The following is a 25,693-nucleotide window of genomic DNA, read 5'->3' as shown; positions in this document are numbered from 1 at the left end:
CTGGGGAGATGCTTCAGAGGGTCAAGTGCTTAGTGTGCAGGCATGAGGACCTGAGTTGGGATCCCCAGCACCAATCTAAAAAGCTGGGCAGCACGCACTTGTAACCCTTGTGCTGCAGAGGTAGAGCCAGGTTCTCTCTGGCTCACCAGTCTAGCTGAAGCAGCAAGCTCCTGGGCATTAAGGGATCCTGTCTCAAAAAACACAAGGTGAGTAACAATATAAGAAAGACACCAACATCAAACTCCAGCCCTCACACATGCATGTACAGAGGAGGGCAACACCCCCCACTCCACACACACGAAGTTAATCACTAGTACAATCAACCTGCAAGAGCAGGTCCAGGCTGTCCCCATTCTCATCTGAGAACATGCAAATTCTACCAGGCTAAAATCAAAGTTTAAAGTAAAGTTTCTTTCCAGGGAAGAAACTGTGTTCAGCATAGGGAAACAGGATTAAGGTTCGGCTTTGGGCATCACTTACCTAAAGATGAAGGACAGGTAAAACTGCCTATCTTCCCTCATCTCTAGAATAGACACCAGTACGTAAGGGTCTTGATTCTAACCCTAGACTCTCTTCAAGGCCTCAGGCAAGTGAGAATCTCTACATGGGAGGGAACAGAAGTGGTCACAAAGCTAGAACAGCATTCCTCCACTCACCCACTGCCACCAAAAGCTCAGAGTTCCTACTCAGATTTTCAGACAAGAAGGCAGTGGCAGGGGAGTCTCCTCCCAGGCCTCGCTTGGAGATGTCTAATGTTAACATTATTCACAAACCAAAGAAAGGGAAAGCCAGGCTTGTTTGCACAGACATATGAAGAACACAAACTCTTGTGAAAACTAGATCATGTCCAATCTCTCAAGATGAGCAAAAGAAATACCTGGGAACCATGACTGGCAACCAGTCTCAGGCTCTGAAAAACCTAATGGATATCCATTTCCTAGACTAAGAAGCACGAATCAGAAGTCCAGGAACTTTATATTTCCTTCTAAAACTGCTCTGATTTCAAAATGCTCTACAATTCCAAGAAAAAGGACTGAATGACACACTGTTACTTTTATAGAATGAATGCTAACTTGATAAGAATTTTATCCTGGCTCCATGAAGTAAATGAAGTCTTTGTATCCACAGAAAGCTGGAAAGGACAGTTGCTCCACACTATTTGTAAAGACTCTGGGCGCCTAACAGGTGACAATGCGTATTACTTTCAGGAACATGAACCACCTGGCTAACATACTAAGTACATATAGAAAACAGAGGCCAAGATTCAGAGTGTCAGAACATAAAAGGAATGGTATTTATGGCCACTGGCATTTAACCTTCACAAACGTTTTTTGCCTTGTTTTAATGACTCTAAGAGAGCTGCATGGACAGGAAATTATAATTAGGAAAAGTTTGCCCAAAACAGTCTGCATTTCACATGCTATCTCCTAGGGGCCCAGGAGATAATATGTGTTAACTCTAGGCTCTTCTCTCTCCCTTCCACAGGTACCAAGGGTGAGGCCAGGCCTCCAATGGAAGAACATGACACCTCCTGTCACGGAAGTTGTCTTTATTGACTTACGTTGTCTCTACTGACTTCCTTTTCGCCTCAGAAAAGGGCAGTTGCGACTATGGCTACAAATACATTTCATTTAAATACCAAATTCTGTTGGATCTTCAGAGTAGAACTTATCCTGCCTGACCTACTCAGCATACTAAGCTTACAACTATCAAGGAAAGTGTTCACCTGTGACAGAGGGTGTCAGATGAGAGCTCCCACAAGCATATCCATTGTTTTTCAAATGTCTTACTGCCTCAGTTGTCTCATTAAGTATCTGCAACATCCCGAACTTCAACTTGATAGATGAAGCCCATCTGAAAACCTGTTTCATTTTATATTCACTTTCTTAAGGACTGCAAAGAACTACAGATAAGCCTAAATTCTTCCGAAGCGATTTAATTTGACAAATTCTCAAAATTTATATTTTGACTAGCCTAAAAAATACCTTATAAAAATATATTTTTAAAAACCTGAGAAATGACTCAGCAGGTAAGAGCACCAGCTGCTCTTGCAGAGGACCCAGATTAGGTTCCTAACACCCACATGGCCGCTAATGACAGGTCATAACTCCAGTTCCAGGGGATCTGCCGCCCTCTTCTGATCTCTGAGGGCACTGCACAACACAGGTACACTTAAGTACATGCAGGCAATACACTCATTCACATAAAAATAGAAACAATACATAGTTTTTAAAGTACCTTTTAAAAGATTAGTAATATTAAAAAGGAACTGAAAAATGCTACATATTTTCAAAGACAGAATAACCCCCAAATTTCTTACAGTATAAAAATCAAATGTAGGGACTCCAAACACAAAATTCATAACCATGAAAAACTGGCTTGGACTTGAGTGACTCAAGAATTTCTGGAAATTTCAGTAACCATCCCAAAGAGCAATGAGTTGCCATATTCTGCTGCACTGGCTCTGAAAGCCTGTGAGAAGTCACCTGTGAAAAGTCAAGTCGCCTGTGATAAGTCACATGTAAGAAGGCATAGGCTCCATGAGGACCAGCGAATCCTTACTAACCACTTTCCTCAAATGTTCCCATTCATCTATCAAGAAAAAAACTTAATATTTATACAAATTTATCCACTTATTTAAACTCTTTATTAAATGTTAACAAAGTAACACTTTTTCATAATTAATTACTAGAATTAGGAAAATTCCATGCTGCCAGGAAGAAAATCTCATTTGCTTTACACTCTGGCAAACCTTCCTGTACACTCTGGGCTGTGAGTCAAATAAATGGAATCTTGGCTAGAAGGGAGGTCTGATAATTTAGGATCCTGACCCTCTCTAAAGCAAAAGAAGAGAATGTTAATACTACATGTTCTGAATTTTTTAAAATAGTCCATGAGATTTTACAGTTTCTGGCTACTTTTATTTGGCTATTTTGCACAAAAAGAATTGCAGAGTGCCACAGGTATTTTGGAAGAACCTATCAAACCAAGCCATTTTAAAATCTTTATCACTAACTAAAACCTACAGGACTAGGAGAGGGTGTCTTAGCCAACTTCTCCATCAACCTCAACAAAACCTACAGGCGCAGTCCCCTGAAGTGCACCCAGTGTTCACAGGGAAGTGCTCCCCCAGCCCTCCCTCACTCTGACCCAGGCAGTATTCTCCATCAGGACAATGGTGAACAAGACAGATGTAGAAATTGGTTGCAGTCATTTCACTCTGTATCCTTCTATCCTTCTATTCCTGGACTCAACTAGAAAAAATGGTTCAAAACCAGTTCTAACTAGTTATGAACAAATTTTCCATTCACGGTGCTAAAATAGATCTGTTTGTTTTTTGATAAAGAAGCAATAAATCCTGTCTAAAGAGCAAGCAGAGAAGACTGTATTTTTATAAATACTTTATAAAAGTATTTACTTTATCTCCCAAAGCTGCACTAACCATCCAGGACTCCCTCACAGGGTGGCTAGAGGTTCAATCAAAACCCTTTGGGGTTTTCTGGGCAATGATACAAGGACAGAGGTGACCAGGAAGTCTAGTCAGAGCTCTTTTCTGGGATTAAGAAAGCCACTTGGAGTTCTACCTAAATGGTCTGGCCAGTCACGTGCTTTGTAAGGAAGACTCCCTACATATAGACTTTAGATCTCAGACTCACAAATAACCTCCCATGTGGCAGACTCAGTGACTGTGTGCGAAGAAATACCAAGATTCATATAGATCTACGACAATCCTGTTTCTAATGGTCCCATGGTCATGAATTCACCAAACTAATTCTAGCCACAAAACAAACAAGGTATAATGATATTTTTCTACAAGACAAACATGAGATTTTTTAAATAATGAATCTTAATTTTCTTTGTTCATATCTTTTAGAAATTTTAAAACAAAAGGAAATCTTAACAGTACCCAAACCATCAGAAGTTTCTCAATACCTACATGAAAAGGGTCCAAATTCTCTGGCAGGGTGTGCTAACTCCTACCAGCTCAGTTCCAAGCTACTCTCTCAAGTTCACTTCCCTCTGTGCTCCTTCACACTTTTCCCTCCGTTGAACCGAGCTATTCCCTCTCAGCTGCACACACCCTCACATGGTCCTTTCCACATCTTCCCCCTGCACACACCCTCACATGGTCCTTTCCACATCTTCCCCCTGCACACACCCTCACACAGTCCTTTCCACGTCTTCCCCCTGCACACACCCTCACACAGTCCTTTCCACATCTTCCCCCTGCACACACCCTCACACGGTCCTTTCCATGTCCTCCCCCTGCACACACCCTCACACGGTCCTTACTGTGCCTTTCGTTACACATTCTCTCTCACCTACACGCCCTCAACACTATTCTATATAACCCCGTACTTCATCTCTCCCACTGTGCCTAATTTAACAGCCACCTCTTTGGGCCTCCTCTGGTGTCTCTGCCAAGTGGCCATAGAGTGGGCTCTACGTGGAGAAGGAGAGTGAGCTTTGCAGATGAACATCATTTGCATCTCTCCTCCAGCATACTAGATAGGCCCAAACCACATAGGGACCACAACAGCTGACTACAGAATTTGAGGGCTCTGGGCAACATTTAATGCCACAGGCTCAAATCTCAATGCTGGGGGTAGGGGGAGCTGAAACACCAGGAACCTCAGCTTTCACCTCATTCATCTGCTAAGAGCCGATCTATTTCACAGCAAAATAACAAAGAGCACATCTATGTTTAACATTCTACAAAGCTGATTAACTGATTGTGGAGAGATTCGAGTCAAGATTATCTTAGGCTATCTTGGCCTACTAGTCATTTACTGCCCACCTCCCTGTCTCACCTGATATCCTTATGACTATTAGATAAATCCTTTTGGTATGTACAAAAGGACCCCAGCTTCCATCAGCCCAAAGGCTAAGAATGTCATCTGAGACCAGTAGACTTTCCCAACCTAGCTGAGCATGAAATAGGACCTGTAACGTTTGTTGTTGTGCCATAACCAAACCTGCATGGAACGGCTGCCACATTGAAGCATGGTATTTGGGGTAACCTGAATCTGTTCCCAAGCAATGGTCATTCATACTTGGTTTACAGAAGAAACTCTTACTCCCTCTGGAGTAAGAGCTGTGTTTTTTGCATTGGAGAAACAGCTGGTCCAGTTCTTGCAGACTGACTGTCTTACCCCAGTCCTCCACAACACTCAGGCTTCCTCATGAGTCTCCTTCTCTCTGGCTCAAGTGGACCGACCCTGTGTTGTACCCTCTCATGGTCTCACTGACTCCACTGCCAGCTCCTTCTCTGATGTCACCTATCCAGCCCAAGTATAGACATTCTACAAGGCTCCCTGACAAATAAAAGTCCTGAAACATACAAACAAAAAACTAGAAGCTAAAGGCATTCTGAGGCTTAAAAAAAAAGGAAAACACTTACTAAAACGCTGCTTATTCCTGAAGAGTCAGCTCAAATGCCAACCGCTAAAAGATAAGGAATGCCTGACACGGGGAATACCCAAGGCCCCCAACTGCTGCCTCTTCCTGAGTGCTGCCTCCTCTACCTGGCCTCTGCAGCATCCCTTCGGAAGGTCACCTGCTCTCCCAGCTACCACCACTTCATTAACTCATTTCTGACGCAGTTTATGACACGTTTCCTTTAATTTTAATTTTTTTCATTTTCTTCTGCTACAAGATAAGAGGCCAGACTGTGTCATTAGCTGTTTTTTCCCAACTCATCCTTGGTACCCCTCCCAAAGAAAAGGAATTAAATAAACTAAAAAGGTATGCTAAGCTTCTAGAAATAAATTGTCCAAATCACAAGGCAATTCAAATTTTTATGGGTTCCTCTGCTAAGTGACTCATTACCTCAAAGACCCTAAAAAGTCAAGGTATGAATAGATCTGTTCACAAATCTAACAGAATCTCTCAAGTCAAAAAAAAAATACCGGAACAGCATTTTCATTAATGATTAAACAAAACAAACAAACAAACAAACAAACAAAACAAAAAAAGTCAGAAACGGGGCTGAAGAGAGGGCTCAGTGGTTAAGAGCACTGTCTGCTGTTGCAGAGGACCCAGGTTCGATTTCCAGCATCCACATGGCAGCTAACAACCATCTGTAACTCCAGTTCCAGAGGATCCAATGTCCTCTTTTGACCTCTTCAGGCACTGCATGACACAGGTGCACTTACATACATGCAGGCAATGCACTCATATACATAAAATAAAAATAGTAAAATAGTAAAACAAAATCAGAAACAGGCACAGCCTCCACACCAAGAGTCAGGAGGTGGTAACTCATCTTTTAAAAAGGAAAAAACAATTAGAAACAGTGAACTAAAAGTGAAAACACTGGGGGGGGGCTCTTTTTGTTCTCGCAGGCTCTGTAATGTCCATGACTCATTAATTTTAATATTTTTCTCCTCCAGTTAAATACTTTTCATAGGAAAATCAATGTTTCACATTACACTCATAATTCATCATAAAAATAACCTAGTAAACATTAGGGTGGAAGGGCTTATGGTAGTGATCCAATTAATCAATTAATGAAATGGATTTTAACTTTACTATTATCCAATTTGAGTATCAACTCAGGAAATGTCCACTTTCCATCAATGAACAGTGAATGCCCCACCCAGTCTTTACTCTGTGGGGTGGGGGTGAAGAAGAATGACCTTGACCCTAGAATTGAACACTGCCCACAGCACATTCCTGGATAGTACAAAGAGAAACAGAGGCTGTTCAGACGCCACTGAAGCTTGAGGCCAATTGCTAACCCACAAATTCATGGGTCACTGACTCTTCTACCCCTTCTCCTCATGAAGTCTTCCTCCTGAGGAACACCCAACCCTCAGGATTCCAGAGGCTCTTGGAAAGGCTGTTCCTAAGCTAATATCAAGTTAGTTAATCTAATCCAGAACAGCAAGCAGGGAAGGAAAAGAAAAAAGGAAAAAAAAAAAAGAACCTGCTCCCTGAAGATTTTTGGGTAGGTTCCAAGAACTTTCCCTCTCCCTCTGCCAGCAGCACCCATCAATTCCATAGTAACCAGCCCACGGCTTTCCAACTGGAACAAGAGGGGGCACAAGCAGCAGCTTCTGAGCAAAGCCGGAAACCCAAGGCCCCAATCTCCACATTACTAGGTGCCGTGTTCCAACTCCCACCTCCTTGCCTTCCAACCCATCACAGATAGTTCTCTCCCGTCTCCCTTCAGCTGGATACTGACACAGAGAGGAGATTCTTTTCAAGGACTTCCCAAAACAACTTGCTGTTTGGTACTAAAGCAATCATGTTCCTTTTGCCACACTGCGAGTCAATGTTTACTTAATGAAGGAACCTCTATAATAGGCATTAAGACTGCAATTAATGAGGGGAAGAGTCTGAGAACCAGGACTGGAGATGAAAGGGTGCTGAAGCGGGCGGAGGCATCTTGTGAAGAAATAGGATTTCTTATGCTGGCTGATCTGGACCTGGAATAAGAGCAGGAGGATGGCAGGAGACCAGGAGCACTTCTGTCCCCAGCACACTCCTCGAGGACATGACAGTCAGCAACATGGCTTGTTATGGTGGCTTTGGACAGGGAAAGAGGAGTAATACGAATCAGAGGGGATGTGAGTGATGATTTAAGAACTGTTGAGGGCCTGGGATCTATGCTCAGTGATACAGCCCTTATGTCTTACACAAGATCCCAGTCTCCACCTCCACAGAAACAATTAAAAGAATAATAACAAGGCTGAGAGGAAGAATATCTAGTGGGTCTAAAGTATTATCTAAAGAATTACTATGTTGAAAGAGTTCTTTTTTTCCCCAAACAACAACAAAACAAGATAGAGAATCAAAGTAAAAGTTCCTAGTATGGGCTCTGGATGAGATCGGCAAGGTTTCACCTTCCTCGTACAGAATTGATGGTTAAAAGAAAACAAGTACTTCTGTCACTGCCTGTGGAGTGTGTGCACATGGTTACAATACACGCGGTTACGGAGCCATAGTTATACTCCACGCGCGTACAATATAAATTTCAATACAGGCAGTCCTAAGCGACTCTCCACTCAGGATCCCAGAGCACATCAGGTTTGAAAAACTTCAACCCTGACATGCATGGCAACTGCCAATTAACCAAGTGTGCAATCACAGAAGACCTAAAGGATGACACAGCATTTCTAAAAGAATAGGGGAAGTAGAAGGGAACACATGAGGACAGGGAGCTTGCTGCATGCGACAGGAGGGTTGCTCTGGAGTAAACACCTCTACATGGTCGGCAATGAATCTTCCTAAATAAATGTCTATAAAAAGCAGGACTGATGAGAAATATCTGAGGTGTTAAGAAATAACTGCCCAGGAAATCAATGCTTCTAAAAGAAATCTAAATTCATGTGCAACTTTATCATAATTCCAATAAGACCTAATGGGATACTCTTTCGGGAATTCAAAAGTTCATCTGGGAAAATAAATGAACAAGAATAATCAGAGTAATTATGAAAGAGAAGATGAATGAGGGAGGACTAGTCTTAATATCTGTTGTCAGAGACTGGAGGTGTGATGAGCCTGTAATAATTAAAAAGGTGTAAAACTGGTTTCTGAATAGACCATCAAATCAATGGGTATACCAGAAACTCTAAATGTGCTTCGGGGAATTCAATTAAGAAAAAATGTGGCACTTATAATAAACTCAGTGTAGAGAACATAAACAGCTCAACAGCGACAGAGGGCCATACAGTCAGGTGAAAAGGAGAGGCTGGCCTCTTGGCCAAATGCAGCCAGTGTCAAGACTGCTTATCCACCAATGGGAACCACCAGTCTTCAAAAAAAGCAAGAGACATTTTTCATTATCTTGGAGGCCCACAGTTTCCCTAGTATGATATAAAAATCCAATAACAAGTAAGTAAAAGATGAATGATCTTGGAAAAATGTATAGGTGGCAAAAGTTATCATAAATGTGAAAATATTGTCTCTGGAAATAAAAATAGCATTCCTATTACGAAGTTTGCTTTTAGTTAAGAGCCCATCTAGACAGATAAATGGGCAAAAGGTGACAAGACTCAATCCACAGAAGGGGAAGTTACTATTAAGCACCTAACAATATGTCCATTTATGGCATAAAAAATAGGCAGGAAAACAGCAGTTGAGTTTCCATTTTTCATCTATGATACAGGCAAAGATCAAAAAGTTAGACAAAGCTAGGCATGGTGGGGCATACTGCTAACCCCAGCACTTGGAAAGTGGGGGCTAGAGGATTAGGCATTCAGAGTCATCCTCAGTTAGATGTCAAGGCCAGCCTGGGCTATATGAGACACTGTTTCAAGAAAACAAAACAACAAAAGTAAGTAAGCCAGGCAAGATGGTGTGTGTCCTTTTTCCCAGCTATTCAGGAAGCTGAGATGGGAAGATCGCTTAAGCCCCGGAGTTCAACAGCACTTTGAGCAATATATTGAAACTTCATCTCGAACAAAATGAAACACAAGCTAAATTGTGTACTACTGGTAAGAGGGAGGAAAGGGGTATAAATTTCTGAGTGAAGAATAAATCTGTACAGTTAATCAAGAAGAAAAAAGTTAATATTTGAAAATAGTCTAATAGTAGGAGTCTTTAAACAAGAAATCCCTCTAGATTAAACTACATTGTGAGTTCAAGGTTAGCCATTGTCTATTTTCTATTGCAATGACAACATACCTAATAATAAATACCGTATACAGAATGCAGTTTCGGAGGCCGGAAGTCCTAGACTGGGTGGCCCATCAGTTTGGTCTCTGGTGAGGACCTTCTGGCTACTTCACAATGTGACAGATGTCATGATGGGAGGAACACATTCAGGAGAAAAAGAAAATGAGATTCAGGAGCCAGAACTGATCCTATAATCACTCACTCTCATGAGAATGCTCTCTTGTTAGACCTGCATTAAGCCCTTCTGCGGGTACTGACTACAGAGGCTCTGCCTCTTAAAGGCTTTGTCACCTCAATGTGCCATACTGGGAACCAGGCTCCAGAGCATCAGCCTTTGGCAGACACACTCAAAGCACATCAAACTACAGCAGCTACTGCAGTACTGCTAATAATATGAAAAGGCTGAAAATGACTTTAAGCCAATCACTGAGAGATTAGTAAGAGACAACCCTGAATTCGAATGTCAGCCCAGTGCAGCCTCCATCTGTGAAAAAGTGATGCCACTAGTGCATGCATGTACATGCTGCGAGGTGGTTCTTCACTAAATAAAAGGATATTAGCAGAAAAACACCTATATAGTTTAGTTTCACAGTGTAATCATGGACCTTTCTTCCATGAACAGCTACTTTAAAACAAAAACCATTTAATTTTTAAAACTCAAATTACTTTTTGACTAAACTTACTTTACTGCTCGTCCTTTTACATGCCACTGATGAGAAACATCAAAAGTGTACTTACTGTGTGTTGTCAATTTTCAGATTCTCCCCTTATCACACATCTACATCTGACTCACCTTCTTGATTTCAAGTCCTTTAAGGAAAGGGCTGTTTCAAGCTCTGTTCTGGATTCAAGTACTCTGTGTAAGAGTACAAGAGATATAAGTCAAAATTGGTATTGCTCTGCTCCAGGGACTTAAGGTTTTTGGAGGGTTTTGTTTTGGTTTGGTTTTTTTGAGACAGGGTCTCCCTTGTAGCCCCAGCTGGCCTGGAATCGCTATGTAGACCTAGATGGCCTCGAAATTACAAGAGCTCTGCCTGCCTCCCAAGTGCTGGGACTGAAAGCATGTTCCAGCACACCTGGCATCAGGGACTTAATTTTTGACGAGCGAGAAAGTTTATGTTTCAAATACCAACCAAGTCTTTTAAGAATTCCCCTTGATCCCGAGTCACAACAGCATAGACGTTAAGGAGCAGGAGACACAGGAAAGTAACAGAATCTTCACTGTGGATGTGGCTAGAAAAATCAGCACTTACATATACCACACTCCGTAATATTTTCTTTTTAAGGGGAGGTGCGTAACTTTCTCTTTTCATTTCTGTGACAAAAGGCCTGACAGAAAGTCACTTACTGAAGGGTTTAGTAACTTCAGGAGGTAGCGTCTGTCCTGGCAGGAAGGCATGGTGGCGGTCGCCTGAGGCTACCTCTCCTATCTGGGCAGGTCAGCAGTGAGAGGGACAGAAAGTCTGGTGCTCAGCTGCTTTTTCCTTTTGCTCAGTGCAGACTCCATCCTTGGGACCGGGCTGCTCACAGGGTAGGTTTCCTCCTCAGTCAAACCTCTCTGGAAACACACTCCCATACACTCCAAGAGGTGTCTTCTAGGTGGTTCTAAATCCAGCTAAGCTGACATTTAACCATCCTGGAGGCTTACAAGATTCGGTGACTTGCTCAGTCTCTGGAGCTAGGAAGTGGTACAGTCGGGATTCCAATGTCTGCATTGCTTTTAAAAATGTTTTCTTGTTTTTATTTCCTTGTATGAGTGTATTGCCTGCATGTCTGTAAATGCACCCTGTGTGTGTGTGTGCCCACAGAAGACAGAAGAGAGCATCAGATCCCCTGCACCACACTCCCTATTTTCTTTTTAAGGTGTGTGCGTCATGTGTGCATGTCTGCCCAGAGAGGACAGAAGAGAGCATAGATCCCCTGAACAAGTCAGAAGCGCTTGTGAGACACTAACATGGGTGCTGAGAACCAAACCAGGGTCCTCTGGAAGAGCAACAAGTGCTTTTAACCACCGAGCCCTCTCTGCAGCTTCCAACGTCAACCATTTAAACACTGTGCTCTGCGCTATGGGTTATGGGAACTACAATGACATAAGATGAAGTCATGCACAGCAGGTGGCAGGTGGAACTAGCTTAAAGTTAACACGGAAAGGTAAAAATGCCCAACTACTCCAGGGTCTCAAACACGCTTTCTATAGAGAATATTAACATGCATGATTAAGGTGTCGACTTTTTTTCTTTTCTTTGAGATATGGTCTTACTATGTTGCCTAGGCAGACCACAACTTCATGATTCTCCTGCCTCAGTGCTGGGATTAAAGACATGCCACCACCATGCCAGCAAACCTTTGCTTTTCTAACAAGTCTTCTCATGACAAAACTCACTGTCAGCATGCCTAAGAACATCCAGACTACAGTCTAGCTTCAAACTCTACCAATAACTTAATTTTCTAGGTACCCAAAGGTCTGAAATTTATGAAATAAATTCAGTCATCTGAGCAGGTAATGAAGTACTTAGTTTCTCCCAAGGCATGAAGAGCTCTCCATCCCATGAACTTAAGAGCCTCAAGCACCAGCTTTCTAGGCATATAGAACGCCTTCTGCAACCCCCGCACTCTGAATATCCACTATTCATCCTTCAAGCACAGTAACAAAGGCTTCTTCTAGACCCAAAATGCTTTGATACCTCTTTCCCTCCACACCCCGAATACAACACAAGCCCTTTCCCACAAGCACACAATATGCACTGGTGTTTATTTCCATCTTCAGCTGTGACTCAACACAAAAAAGAAAAATAATATTCAAGTACTGGGGGCACTAATGCAAGCAATTCTCAAATTAGAAGAAAACGGTTTGTTTAGGAACATCCTAGCATTAAATTAAAATGTTTACGGTGTCCAACACAACAAAAGTTCAGCTATTCACTCATCCACTTGCAGGTACTAAGTTTCCCTGGGGTCTTGTCCCAACAACAGGTCCACATGCAGTGTCTTCTGTGGGTTGTCTTCCTGAGTACATGATGCCACTTGATACCTTTATTTTGTTTACCACATTGCACAGCAATGAAAAATTATTAGATGCAGGAGTGCTCATCCACATGCTGACATGTGAATCACCAGAGGACAGTTTTCTTCTACCTACGTAACACATTCCTTGGCTCTAGCTACTGGCTTGCAAGGTGATTCATGAAAAGCAGAGGTGAATTGAGCAGGAAGTCATGTGCTAAAAGCAGAGCACAAATGTAATAATCTCTGTCTGTTCTTGCCAATAACATTGGATGGCTAACAAAAGTGGCTTTGTTCTAAAGAAGACCCCCCCAAAATATTTTGCATTTTTTTTATGACACAAGTCTTTTGTAAATAACATAAAGAGAGCAAAGTTTCCTAGGACACCTACACTTTAGGTCTTTATAGTGAAAGAAACCCTTAAGTTAATCAGGAACTGTAATAGCCATCTATAAAGATGAACCATAAGAAGAAAGATGACTGACAGGCCGGTGACTGTAGGTCAAGAAAGAGCCTGTGCAAAAACTAACACTGGTTTCTCCAGGAGCAGTCCTGGGCCAACAGGTATGTGGGAGGATTACTTTCCACCACTAAGACAGACTGAAAAGGAGAGACAGACAGACATGCTGGGCCACTCCAAGCTGTTAAAGAAAAGGTTGCACTAAATGGTTCCTCCAGCCTGGCCCGCTGAAAGCATGCTTTCTGAAAGACATGGCTCTAGGCACCTAATGGTCCCACTGCCCAGCAGAGCTCCTGGCTCCTTGGCCTCATTTGATACATGAATAAAGCATGGCTCAGGGTGTTGATAAGGTCTCCAATTAGGGGGTTTTAGAAGCTTGAAAAAGCATGGACAGGATAACTACTGTGGAGAAAAGAGATGGCAGATCAAAACTGACCATTTCAAAATCAGAGCTTTAGAACAATTTATAAAATAAGTATGACTTTTTTATTATTGTAAGTGATCAAAAGGAATAAAGAAGTCTCCACTGACACACCAGACAACCATATGAGAAAGAGAATTTATAGGATTCTTTACTTGGGGACCAAGAATCCTTTAAGGGAACCATAAAGTGCCTGCCCCTTCCAGCCCCTACAGGGGGGCTCATTTAATACTGCCTTTCCCGCCTATGGTGTCCACAGTAAGGCAGTTGCTGTGCACATTCCTCAGCCACTGGAGCAGGTTAGTCCTCGGTGGAAGCAGCCTTCCAAACCTTAAAAGCACTCACAACCTCAGGCCCAGGACAGCCTCCAAGGTACATGTTCTAAAAGGAGGTGTTGTTTTTTATTGGTGAAAACAATAAGTAATTGTTTATTTGCAGTGTTCGCTATTTCCACATACATTCGTATTTAGAAACAAAGCACAATGTAATAGAATTAGTGTTAAAAATAATTCAAAGCCAAAAGGAAGCTGAATCAGACTTATATTAACATGTTAACTCAAAGAAAAAAATGAGAGGTACCTATATAAGCAACACCAAAATGTCACTGAAAGAAAAAATTATAAATATTAAACATAATCTCAATTATGTTAGGTTTTTAAAGTATAAAAATATAATGCTTTTACGTTATAAATTAAAATGCCAATCAACCTGCTTATATCTGGAGACCAAGTAGAAGACCTAGGAAGACAGGCAGGAAGCAAGCAAGGACATACACCATTTAAAGGGACAAATTTGTTGTTTCTATTTAAAGTTCAACATCTAAGAACTCTGCAGGGTTAACTAATTTGAGACTGAAGATACAGTGAAGTAAAGGCATTGTTTCCACAACCATTGGTAAAATGAAATCTGACCCAGGAGCCAGTTCTGTGAAGCACCGGGTTTGCTTCCCCACCCAGACAACAACACACTGAAAACCTGTGTGATGTGACCCTTTCAGAGCTCTGGGGTCTCCTGTACCATCCCGGGAAAAGCCTGAACAATAAGCTGTGGTTAGTCTGGATCAGTATCACCTCGCTCACACCCACTTCCCAGGCCCTCAGCCCCAGACTGTGACAGGCAACTGCACACATGTTCCTGGTGGGCCAAAAGGACTTTGTCCTCTAAATGTCACTGAGGGAGAAGAGAGAAAATATTTGGGAAGCATGAAAAGAAAAGCCCTCTCACCCTGAGATCCAGTTGATGCTTCTCACCAGCAGAAGGGCTAGAGTTCCAGCACAGCTGCCAACTGCTTAAAGCCATCCTCTCTTCTCAGCCATAAACCTGCAATTTTGTAGGAATCTCACCAGAAACCCCATTTACATGAATAGAACTTGTACTAAACCCCTTGTGCAACCCTAGTGACTTCTGCTTTTACTTTATCAGATTATAATTCCATGCTATGCCTCACAGAAACCACGTCACATACCTCCCTTATCAAAAGGGAGAAAAAAATGGGAGGGTTCTTAGCAACCTTTTGAGGTGTAACTTGAATTACAAAAAGGCTAATGCTGGGACAGTTAACTGCTTACTCTCCTAGCAGAAGCAGCGTCCACTCTTGCAGCTCTCCCACCCCCGCGGGAGGGCATACCTCCTCACTCTTCAGCCTATACTAAAATATCTTTAATAAAAATCTCCAACTGACCTTCACTAAACTGCTGGTTCTTGAAATTTTTTTCAGCGTCAAATCCACCAATCCTGGCTCGGGCTGAGTTGAGGTCCCAAAAATTCTAAGAGAACTCCTGGGGGGAGGGTGGCAGCGTGAAACTGTGCCTGTGCTCTCACCCGCCTGCTGACATCATGCCTGTGCTGGAATCTGTACCCTGATCACAGAGGTGCAGAGGCCGCTACTGAGGTGCCTCTCCCCATTACTCAAGCCCTTTCCACAGCTAAAGTATGTAAAAGGATTTAAAAAGCCATTTTTCTCTTTCTTCCACTGGCAGTCAGACATTAAAAAACAGGTCATGTGGGTTGAGGTGTAGCTCAGTGAGAGAATGTTTGCCTAGCATTCCCAAAGTACTTTGATTCAAAACCAATACTAAATAAATTAATAAATAAGGTGAGCTAGATAGCTTTAGTGTCAACTTGACACACCTGGGTTGAGAGAGCCTCAATTGGGGAATTGCCTTCATAGGACTGGCCTGTAGCCTGTGACCATGTCTGTGGGGCATCTTCTTGATTGTTGAGTGATGTGGGAGGGCCTAGCCCTCTGTGGGTGGTGCCACCCCTGGGCAGTTAGACCTGTGTTATATAAGAAAGCAAGCTGAGTAGGGGGCCAGGAGAGCAAGTCAGTAAACAGCGTTCCTCCATGGCCTGTGCTCTAGCGCCTGCCTCCGGGTTCCTGCCCTGAGCTCCTACCTTGGGCTCTGGATGAACTGTGACCCAGGAGATGTAAGCTGAATAAACCCTTTCCTCCCCAAGTTGGTATTGGTAAGAGTGTTTTGTCACAGCAATGGAGAAACAAACTAGAAGATAAGACATTAAAATGCAGCTGCAGATGCAGGGAAAATTAGACAGGATCCCACAGGCTAGAAAGGCACAAAAGATGGAAGATCTTAAGTCTCCGCCCCTCACACCTATTCTTGGCACAGAGCCTACAACAATAACAAAAATAGCAAATCCTGAGGAAGAGGGGAACCTGACTTCCGGAGTTACCACAATATTAGAATCATAAATGCAGTTTAACAGAAAAATATTGTAGACACAAAGAAACAAAAATGCACACCCCACGCTGCAATCCAATAAAACCTCCGCATGAAGAATATCCGATGGCAGATACACAAAATGATAAAACAGTAATCAAAGACACTAAAAGAATGAAGACGCAGGGAAGAAAACAACTTTAAAAAAAATCAATAAAAATATTTTAAAAGCCCTTAAAAAGAAGCAATCAAAAAAAAATTGTGTAGCTAAAAAGAACAAGTCATTCAAAGCTCTGAGGCGAGAGAAGAATGAGCAAATGCCAAGGTGAGAAAACACAAATCAAATCTGAAGAACAGAAAGAAAAAAAAAGCCTAAGGCAAAGGAGCAGAGCGTACGAGACCAGCAGGCGCAGATCAGTTAGTTCTGCATCACCATGACCCAGTACCGACAGAAAAAACACGAGGTTGATTGGGTCCAGCATGGAGGGAAGGAGGCATGGTGGAAGGGCCCTATCTGTAGTGCTAGGGACATGACTTGCAGGCTTGCTCACAGAGCTATGGGAGCACATGGTGGTAGGCGTTCACATGGCAACCTCAAGGGCAAACACAGGTCAGAACCAGGGATATGTATAACCCTCAAAGGCCTGGTCCTACTAACCTGCTTCCTCCAGCCAGGCCCCACCTCCCAAAAGCTCCACAGCCTTCAAAATAGCACTGTAGACCACACGTTCAAAATATAAGCCTGTGGGGAGCATTTCAGATTCAAACCATAATGGACACCATCAAGAGGCTCTGCAGGCACACTGTGGAAGTTCCACCAGAAGAAGAAAGAGAGAAAGGAGGACAGAAAAAGATTTGAAGAAATAACATTTGAGGGGCTGGAGAGATGACTCAGAGATTAAGAGCACTGACTGTTCTTTGCAGAGGACCTGGGTTTGATTCCCAGCACCCACATGGCGGCTAACTCCGGTTCCAGGGGATCCAACGCCCTTTTCTGACCTCCGCAAGCATTGCACAACACAAGTGCACTTACACACATGTAGGCAATACACTCGTACACATAAAAAATAAATAAATATTTTTAAACAACAGCTGAAATTTTCCAAAAATTTGTTGAGACATATATCCAAATATGCACAAATCTTAACACATTCCAAGTAAGATGAACTGAAAATGAGCTACACTTGAAACACATTGTAATCACTTTCCAAAAACAAAGACAGAATCTTGAAAGCAATAAAAGAGATGCAACTCACCACATACAAGCAATCCTCACAGTAAGAGTACCAGCAGACTTCTTGTTAGAACCTGTGTGGCCAGAAGGCAGTCAGCAGATAAGCTCAAGGGACTAAAGGCACTAAAAGGTAATCTCAGTGGTCAACTACACTGCAAGCCTCTGCGCACTCTTCTGGGGGACTTCTGAGCATATTACTTGAGGAAAGACCCACCTTAAATGTGGGTGGCACCTTTTGGTGTGAGCCCAGATAAAAAGACAAGGGAAAAGGACACTTGACTTTCTGCTAGCTTGCCGTCACTCCTGGCAAGTTTCTATCCTTTTGCTGTGGCGTTCCTTTGCTGACATCAGAACCAACTTCTTCTGGCTTCCAATGTAGACCAGCAGCTCTCCAGGGCTCCTCCAGGCCTTCAGTGCCAGATCAGGACTGCTGAGACATCCAGTCTCACGGACTGAACGACTACCAGATTCTTGGTCTCCCCAGAGTGAGATGGTCCATTGTTGAATTACCCGAACCACAACCTTACTGTAAGCAAATCTAATAAATCCTCCCATACCCTCCCCAGCCCCGCCACACACACACAGAGAACACACACAATCAGATTTGTTCCTTTAGAGAAACCAGAAATTAGCCCCAAGCATAGGGTGCTGCTGCTGTTGTTTTGGAGGAAGATTGTGGAAGGATCTTGAAGGTTATAGGGGAAAGCACTAATCCTCAAGAGAATTAATGTGCTGCTTTGTAGGAGCTTGGAAGGGAAAAGTGCTAAGAGAAATGAAGACCATGGAAACCTGGCTCCTGAAGTTTCAGGGGAAGCAAAGACTCCAGCATATTGGGGATGCCAGAATCATGGGGATGACCATCAAAAACAGCAGCAAGTGTGCAGTACAAGTGGCCTGAGCCTGAGAGACAAGCTGTGCTGTAGATGGTAGAACCAGAGCTGTCCCAGCCCTTTGGATCCAAAAGATTACAAGTCCCAGAAGCTAGACACTGAGCTACAGAATTTGATTTACACTGCTGGATGTTGGGTTTTGCTTTGATCTGATTGTAAATGTGCCCTGGCTCTTCCTTTTCTGAATAAGAAAAGCCAGCCAGAGGCTGGAGAGATGGCTCAGTGGTTAAGAGCACTGGCTGTTCCTGCAGAGAACCCAGCTTTAGTTCCCAACACTCACACTGCAGATAACAACCACCTGTAAGTACCATTCCAGTAGGTCTGATGTCCCCTTCTGGCCTCTGCAGGCACTGCATGCATCTAGTGCACTTAAACACATGCAGGCAAAAGACTCATGCACATAAAATAAAAATAAATAAATCGGGGGTGGGGGGCAGTAAGCAGTGTTCCTCCATGGTCTCCACACTTCAGTTCCTGTATCCAGATTCCCGCTTGAGCTCCAGCCCTGGCCTTCCTCCACGATGGACTGAAATACAGTCTTTCCTTCCCAAGTTGGTTTTGGTCAGTGTATTAACAAAAGTAGAAAGCAAACCAGCAAGACCATCCCTTAGGCAAGGAAGAAATTAAGATTCCCTGATAAATAAAAGCCTTAGAAAATTTGTTACCATTATAGTTGTCCTAAAAACTACAGTCTCAAAGGGTAAAATAAAGGGCTTTGACAGTAACCAAAGCTATTTGAAGAAATAAAGATCTCAGCAGACGTGCTGACAAACATGAAGAAAGATGGGGACCGAGGTTCAAGGTCAGCCTGAACTGCTTACTAAGACCCATCATTCTCTCTGCAATTAGCATCATTAACATATAGGAAAATTTTAAAAAGCTAGCACTATTGTAACAACAGTTTACAACCATACTTTTAGTTTTGAGACTAATGTTTTTTAAAAATTTAGTCTAAAAGCTATGTGTCTAATTGCACACCTTATTTTATTCATGGCTTTTAGAGACTAATGTTCTGTCTTTGATTACTTCATTATGAGTTTATATTTGAGTACAGAGCATATAAATACATAATGTTATGACAGTAATGTTGAAAGAGGTGGGAAGACAACCTAGATCAGCAATTTTATGTTACTGAAGTTAGGTTTGTATAAATGCAAATTAGGTATTATAACTTAAGGATAACTCTAATTTCCATGGTAGCCAAAGAAAATAGCTATAGAATAGATATAAGAAATCAGAAATCTAAAAGTTTCACCACCAAAAAAAAAAAATCGACTAAACAGAAAAGAAGACAGTAAAGCAAGGGAGGAAAAAAGCTACAAGGCACAACGGCGACAAGGCCAAAAGACAGAAACAGAGTCAACTCTCCATTCAGAGAATCGCACACAGTGAATTTTAAAAACCACCAAGAGCCGGTGTGTTAGCTCACGCCTTTAATACCAGTACTTCAGAGGCAGAGGCAAGCAGCTCTCTCAGGAGGTCAAGGTCAGCCTGGTCTACTTAGTGAAATTCTGTCTCAAAAAAAAAAAAACCCACCATGATCTAATTATATGTTATCTACAGAGCCTTTACAAGAGACTCACCTCAGCTCCAAAGACAAAACAGAAGTGAAAGGACAGAAAAGGGCATTCCATGCTAAGAGTAACCTAAAGAAAACAGGGGGACTGTCCTTGTACCAGACCAAAAAGGCTTTAAGTCAGGTTTACATGATAAAAAGGCCACTGTATATTAGTAAGTGGCCCAATACAGCAAGTCTTGGCATCTAGTGAGAGATCACCAGACTACATTAAACAAACCTGAAAATAAGGAATAATTCTATGATTAGTAGTAGACCTTAATATTCTACTTTTAGCAACGGACAGAACAACTGGACTGAATATAAGAAACCAGACACACTTAACCAACTAGATCTAACAGAAACAGAACACTACCCAACACCAAGGCGTAAACATTCTTTCTCAATGCACATGGCACACTATCCAGGAAAAACCACAGATGAGGCCATAAATTAAGTTTCAATAAGTTTTAAAAGATAGATAGCATACAAAATACCTTCCTCAACCACAACAAAATAAACTTAGAAGTTACAGAAATAAAACCAGAAAATTCACAAAATTACAGGAATTAAACAACATATTCTTAACCAATGAATAATGAGAATTTAAAAAAACATTCTAAAACACGTGGTATTAGGGAGACTGCTAAGAGAGAAATGGATAGCAATAAACACATTTTTTTAAAGAGTCTTAAATGACCACACTAACTATAAATTATAAAACCATAAAGAGAAGAAACTAAACCAAACCTAGAGAAGTAAAAAGAAGCAGAAATAAAAGAGGAAGAAAGATGGAGAAGAGTTTATAAAACCAAAAGTTCATACTTTGGGAAAAAATAAATAAAACAAAAATCACCAAAACTGACCAATGCTTAGCTGGAGGAACTTAGTAAAAGAGGAAGACTCACCATCACTACAAGCAGAAACAGGAGGAGGGACGCTCCACCCCAGCTTCTACAGCACTGAGGGACCACAGGAGAGATAACCATGGGCTGACAATAGGGTAACCCAGTTAAAACGGACATTCCTAGGAAAGCAAAAACACACCAAGATTAAATCATGAGGAAACAGAAACTGAAGGCATCTGAAACTAGTAAAGAGGGCGCACAGCGACCAAAAGAATCTTATGAAAAGCTTTGAACCAGATGGTTTTCCTGGTCAATTCTTCTGAACATTTAGAAGAACGTCAAGCCTGCTCAAACTTAGAAAAGCCGGGAAGAGAAGGGATCACTTCTGAACCCATCCTATGAGGACTGCACTGCCCTGACACCAAAATGAGAGAAAGGCGTTGTAAGAAAACTACAGGCCAGCATCGCTAATGGACACCAATAGTAAAAACTCTCGTGACAATACTATACTATAAATACTATGCAAAAATACTCGTGACAATTTGCTAGTGCAAACTGAATTCCACAATACCAAAGGAATTATACACGAGACCAGATGGAAATTATTCCTGGAATGTAAGGATAATTTAGCATATGCAAATCAATCAGCATAATACACTACCTTAACCGAATGAAGGGAAAAATACTTCACATGATTTTCTCAACTGATGTAGGGGGAGCACCTTAACTGAATGAAGGGGAAAAATATTTCACATGATTTTCTCAACTGATGTGGGGGAAGCACCTGACAAAATCCAACACCCTCTCTTGACAAAACACTTGAACAAACTAGGAATAGAGAAAACATGTTTCAATATAAGTCACTATGAAAACCCAGAGTGAACAGCAAGGTCTGGGATGAAGATTCAAAGATTCTCCTCAAAGATGACAACAAGGTGAGGATACTCACTTCCATTACTTCTACCCAATATAGTCCTGGAAGTTCTTTCTAACCAGAAGAAGTAGGCAAGAAAATACAGATATTCAAGTTGGAAGAATTACAATCACCTCTGTCTACAGATGTTACATGGAGAAAGTTCAAATGATTCCACTGAAAATAAAAACCGTTTGAACACAAACAAATTGCGATGCTTGGCAGGACCCAAAATCAACAACCAAGAGTGAGGGGTAGGTACCTCTCTCCAGGAACTACAGGCATTCTGCAAAGGACACTGCAAATGCAACTCTATCCACAATGACAGCCAAAGGAATAAAACTTAAGAAATTGGCCCAACCACAAGAGAAAATCTTGATAAAAAGTATCTAACAATGCCCAAAGAAGTTTTAAAAGATATGCATAAATAGAAACATTTCCCAAGTCCACAGACTAAAAGACATGATACTGTTAAGATGCCACACCACATAAAGCCATCAACAGAAATAATGCGATCCTTTTCAAAATTCCATGACATTTTTGCAAAAGTAGAAAAAAATACCAAAATTTACATGGAGTTTCAGAAAACCCAAATAGCCAAAATGATACTGAAAACTATGAACTTTTAAAGTGTGATAGAGAAATCATATGTGCTGATATCAAACTAAATTAGAAAGCTACAATAATCAAAATAGTGTGGCAACAGCATAAAGACAAACACAAAAACCAACAGGACAGAATATAGATCCCAGAAACAAACACACACATAGCCAAATAACTGTGCCCAGGTTGCTGCAATCATTAAATGATAATCTTTTCAACACATGGTACAGGGGGGAAAAAGTAATAACCACATGTAAAAGAATGAACGGGAACTTTATATACAAAAAGTAATTCAAGATATGTCAAAGACTTACATGCAAAACCCCAAACTCAAAAGCTCTCAGAAGAAAGGGCAAAGGCTTCACAGCACAGGACCTGGCCATTACCTCTCTGACATGGCACTAAAGGCACTGACAAAAAAGAGAATAGGACACACAGGAGCTCAGGAAAACCTAACTTTCAGATATAAGAACTTTCCAACAGAGTAAAACAACAACCTTGCAGAATGGGAGAAAACACTCCCAAACGTCATCTGATGAGAGACTGCGGCATGAGGACCTTCTAACAAACTGATAAGAAGAAGAAAAAAACAACACGTCACAGCCCAGCGGAAGTGAAAGATTTAAAAGTATGCAAAGCTGTAGCTGATGTCACTCACTATTAACCAGCAAGCAAAAAACTGAAAGAGGAACTTACACAGAAATGTTAAGATTGCTGTGCATGGTGGTCTGTGCCTTTAATCCCAGCACTTGGGAGGCAGAGGCAAGTGGATCTCTGAGATTCATCAAGGCCAACCTGATCTACGTAGTAAGTTCCAGACCAGCTAGGGCTGCAGGAAGACCCTGTCTCAAAACAACCAAAAAAAAAAAAAAAAAAAAAAGGTAAAAATTATACAAACACAACCAATTTAGGCAACCATAATAGTGCCTTCCAGGCTAGCTGGTGCTACAGGGAGACCCTGTCTCAAAAAAAAAAAAAAAAAAAAAAAAAAAGGTTAAAATTATGCTAGCATCACCAAATTAGGGCAGCAATACTGCCTTTTAGCCACTAAGAATCAGCTCCCACCAGTGGCAGAAGTTGACATGAGGCAAGCTGGGATTTGCAGTGCAGGCAATGGGTAAGGACACCTCTGTGTAATATACCTCCAGCAGGCAGGAAGAGGCAGGAGTGGGGTGGGAGGAGGAGGCAGAGTAAGCATATTCACCTCCTGGACTCTGCACCCCTTAACAGAAAAGGGTAGGTTGCTGGATTTAGTTATGAACTCTAAAAAAGGGTTCCCAGCAAGTCTATTAGCCCTTCGGCAATGGATCATTGCCTAACCTACTGAAGGCTCATCTCAAGAATCTATCAGCCCATTTTTATTAAGGAAGCTATTATGGACAAAACCCACTGGCTCAGGAAGCCCCTCCCTCTGCTAGGGGGTCCCAACTGTGGAAGAGATGCTCTCGCACTCACTGATCACGGATTCATCATCACCTACTCACTACAGACCTTGACACATGTTGTACACATGTGAGCAGTGATTTTCTTCAAGTCTACAGCACCCATCTCTAATTTCTCTTGCTTTAAAAATCTCATACAAGGCACAACAAAACTGTTCTCCCAAGAGCAAAAACCCTCCATAACGTGGAACATGTTTCCGGAATGAAAAACTGTATTCATTATGACCTGGAATTTCGTATGCATGATTTTCATGAAAGACACTGAAAACATTACCAAAGACATTTACAACTTCCCTTTATATATAAAACATTCTTAAAGATTAACAAACATCAAAAAGGACAGACTGTGTCATAATTTTTAGGCCACCCTGGGCTAGGGAATAAGAATTATGCAAGCCAAGGCCACACTGTGAGAACCTGCCTTTAAAAAACAAAAATGAAAACAAAAACACAAGGCCAGGTTTTCAATACAATCCCTACCACTGAGTTTCCACGGCCCTTTGAGAAACACTAGCGGCCAAAGGGTCCAGGAAAGATGAGCTTCATCTCCACTCCCACCCACATCTGATGGGTCTGATGGTCCCGGAAGCACCCAATTTTCTAAAGTAAGTGGAGGCAGAAGAGAGTGAGTTGTACAATTCCCACCCTCAGCACTCTACAGACATCCACAAGGGGACATGTTCTCTATTTTCTGATTTCTGGATTTTTTTTTTTTTCAAGACTGCTCTGATTAGCATTTTTTATATATACATTCTCAAACAGTGTAGAAGAAACCGCAGTTATGGAGCCACAGATGTGGGGCATTAAGCAATTCTTGAGGCTCCAAAGAAGGTGTTTTCTCAAAGATGTGTTGCTAATAAAAAATAAAAATAGCTGGGCATGGTGGCACACGCCTTTAGTCCCAGCACTTGGGAGGCAGAGGCAGGCAGATCTCTGTAAGTTCGAGGCCAGCCTAATCTACATAGTGAGTTCCAGGACAGCTGGGGCTCAGGGAGACCCTGTCTCAAAAAGCAAAATTAAATAATAAATAAATAAATAAATAATCTTTTCAAATGGCTAAAAATTATAGAGCTCTAAAATCCTATCTTGAATTCCACCTCCATTCAAGAATGATGCTAGGAACGGTCAAATAAATGCAGCTGAGTGTCCTAATGTACTTTAAAGACATTTTCACTGATAATCATTCCCCAATTTGTCTTACTGAAATTCAAGAAAGGTCAGAAATAGAAAGCCACTTTGAAAGCATTGCTCCAATTACCCAGTAGACTTCAAAAAAAAAGCCAGAAGCTCAGAACAAAGGTTTCCAGAGGTGAGCTGCTCAGATAACCTTGGCTGTGCCTACCCCCAGTCACTCCAGAAGACCTGACTCTTTAGGTCATTTTTCTTCTGACAAAGCAGCAGATAAGAAAAATCTCAATGTTTTTCCTCAGCACCCGGCTGAGATCAAGGTTAAGTACAAAGTAACAGAACCAAAGAAACCTGTATGGCCCCAAGCTACTTGGTTTATCTGAATTTAAGAGTGTACCTTTAGTCCCAGAACTCTGGAGGCAGAGGCAGGCGGATCTCTGTGAGAATCCAGCCTGGTCTACACAGCAAGTGCTAGGACAGCTGGGGCTACAGGGAGACCCTGTCTCAAAAAGACCAAAAAAAAAAAAGCTAGGGTATATGAGGAACCTAGGGTATAAGGAGAAAGAAGCAGTTCAACAGAGGTAGGATCATAGGAGCAAGGGTATTAGTAAGGAAGAAAGAGGGGGAAGTGCAGGCACCTTAAGTGGGAAAACCATGATAGAGGGGGGAGACGATACAAGAGAGAAACAATGCCTAGCTAGTCACAAATACCAGAGGGAACCATATTATTCCTACAATCTACTGACAAATTATACATAAAAGATCAAGAAAAATATCTCTAGATAAGGTTTATTTGAGACCAACTGGTCATTACCCAAGATTTATCTGCAAGACACACAGTAATTAAAAATTGCCAGAATGGTGGAACTAACCTTCTTGGATGTTTAACAGACATAC

General features: G+C 41.8%; 1 protein-coding gene across 10 annotated transcripts in view; it reads right to left on the bottom strand.

The window, feature by feature from the left end:
• Sipa1l1 (signal induced proliferation associated 1 like 1) overlaps positions 1–25,693 on the bottom strand; it is a 315,687-nt gene that overhangs the window by 221,447 nt on the left and 68,547 nt on the right. For 7 of the 10 annotated variants that reach the window (XM_029558705.1, XM_008823218.3, XM_029558713.1 and 4 more), the window contains one exon: positions 20,771–20,889. The exons of the other annotated variants lie outside the window; for them this stretch is intronic. The gene's annotated coding sequence lies outside the window, so the exon portion shown is untranslated. The remainder of the gene's footprint in view (positions 1–20,770; positions 20,890–25,693) is intronic. 10 annotated transcript variants of the gene reach the window in all.

Source organism: Nannospalax galili, unplaced genomic scaffold (assembly GCF_000622305.1).
Source record: "Nannospalax galili isolate Female #2095 unplaced genomic scaffold, S.galili_v1.0 scaffold1129, whole genome shotgun sequence".
In the NCBI taxonomy this organism is placed as follows: domain Eukaryota; kingdom Metazoa; phylum Chordata; class Mammalia; order Rodentia; family Spalacidae; genus Nannospalax; species Nannospalax galili.
This window is presented reverse-complemented; position numbering and strand designations above follow the sequence as displayed.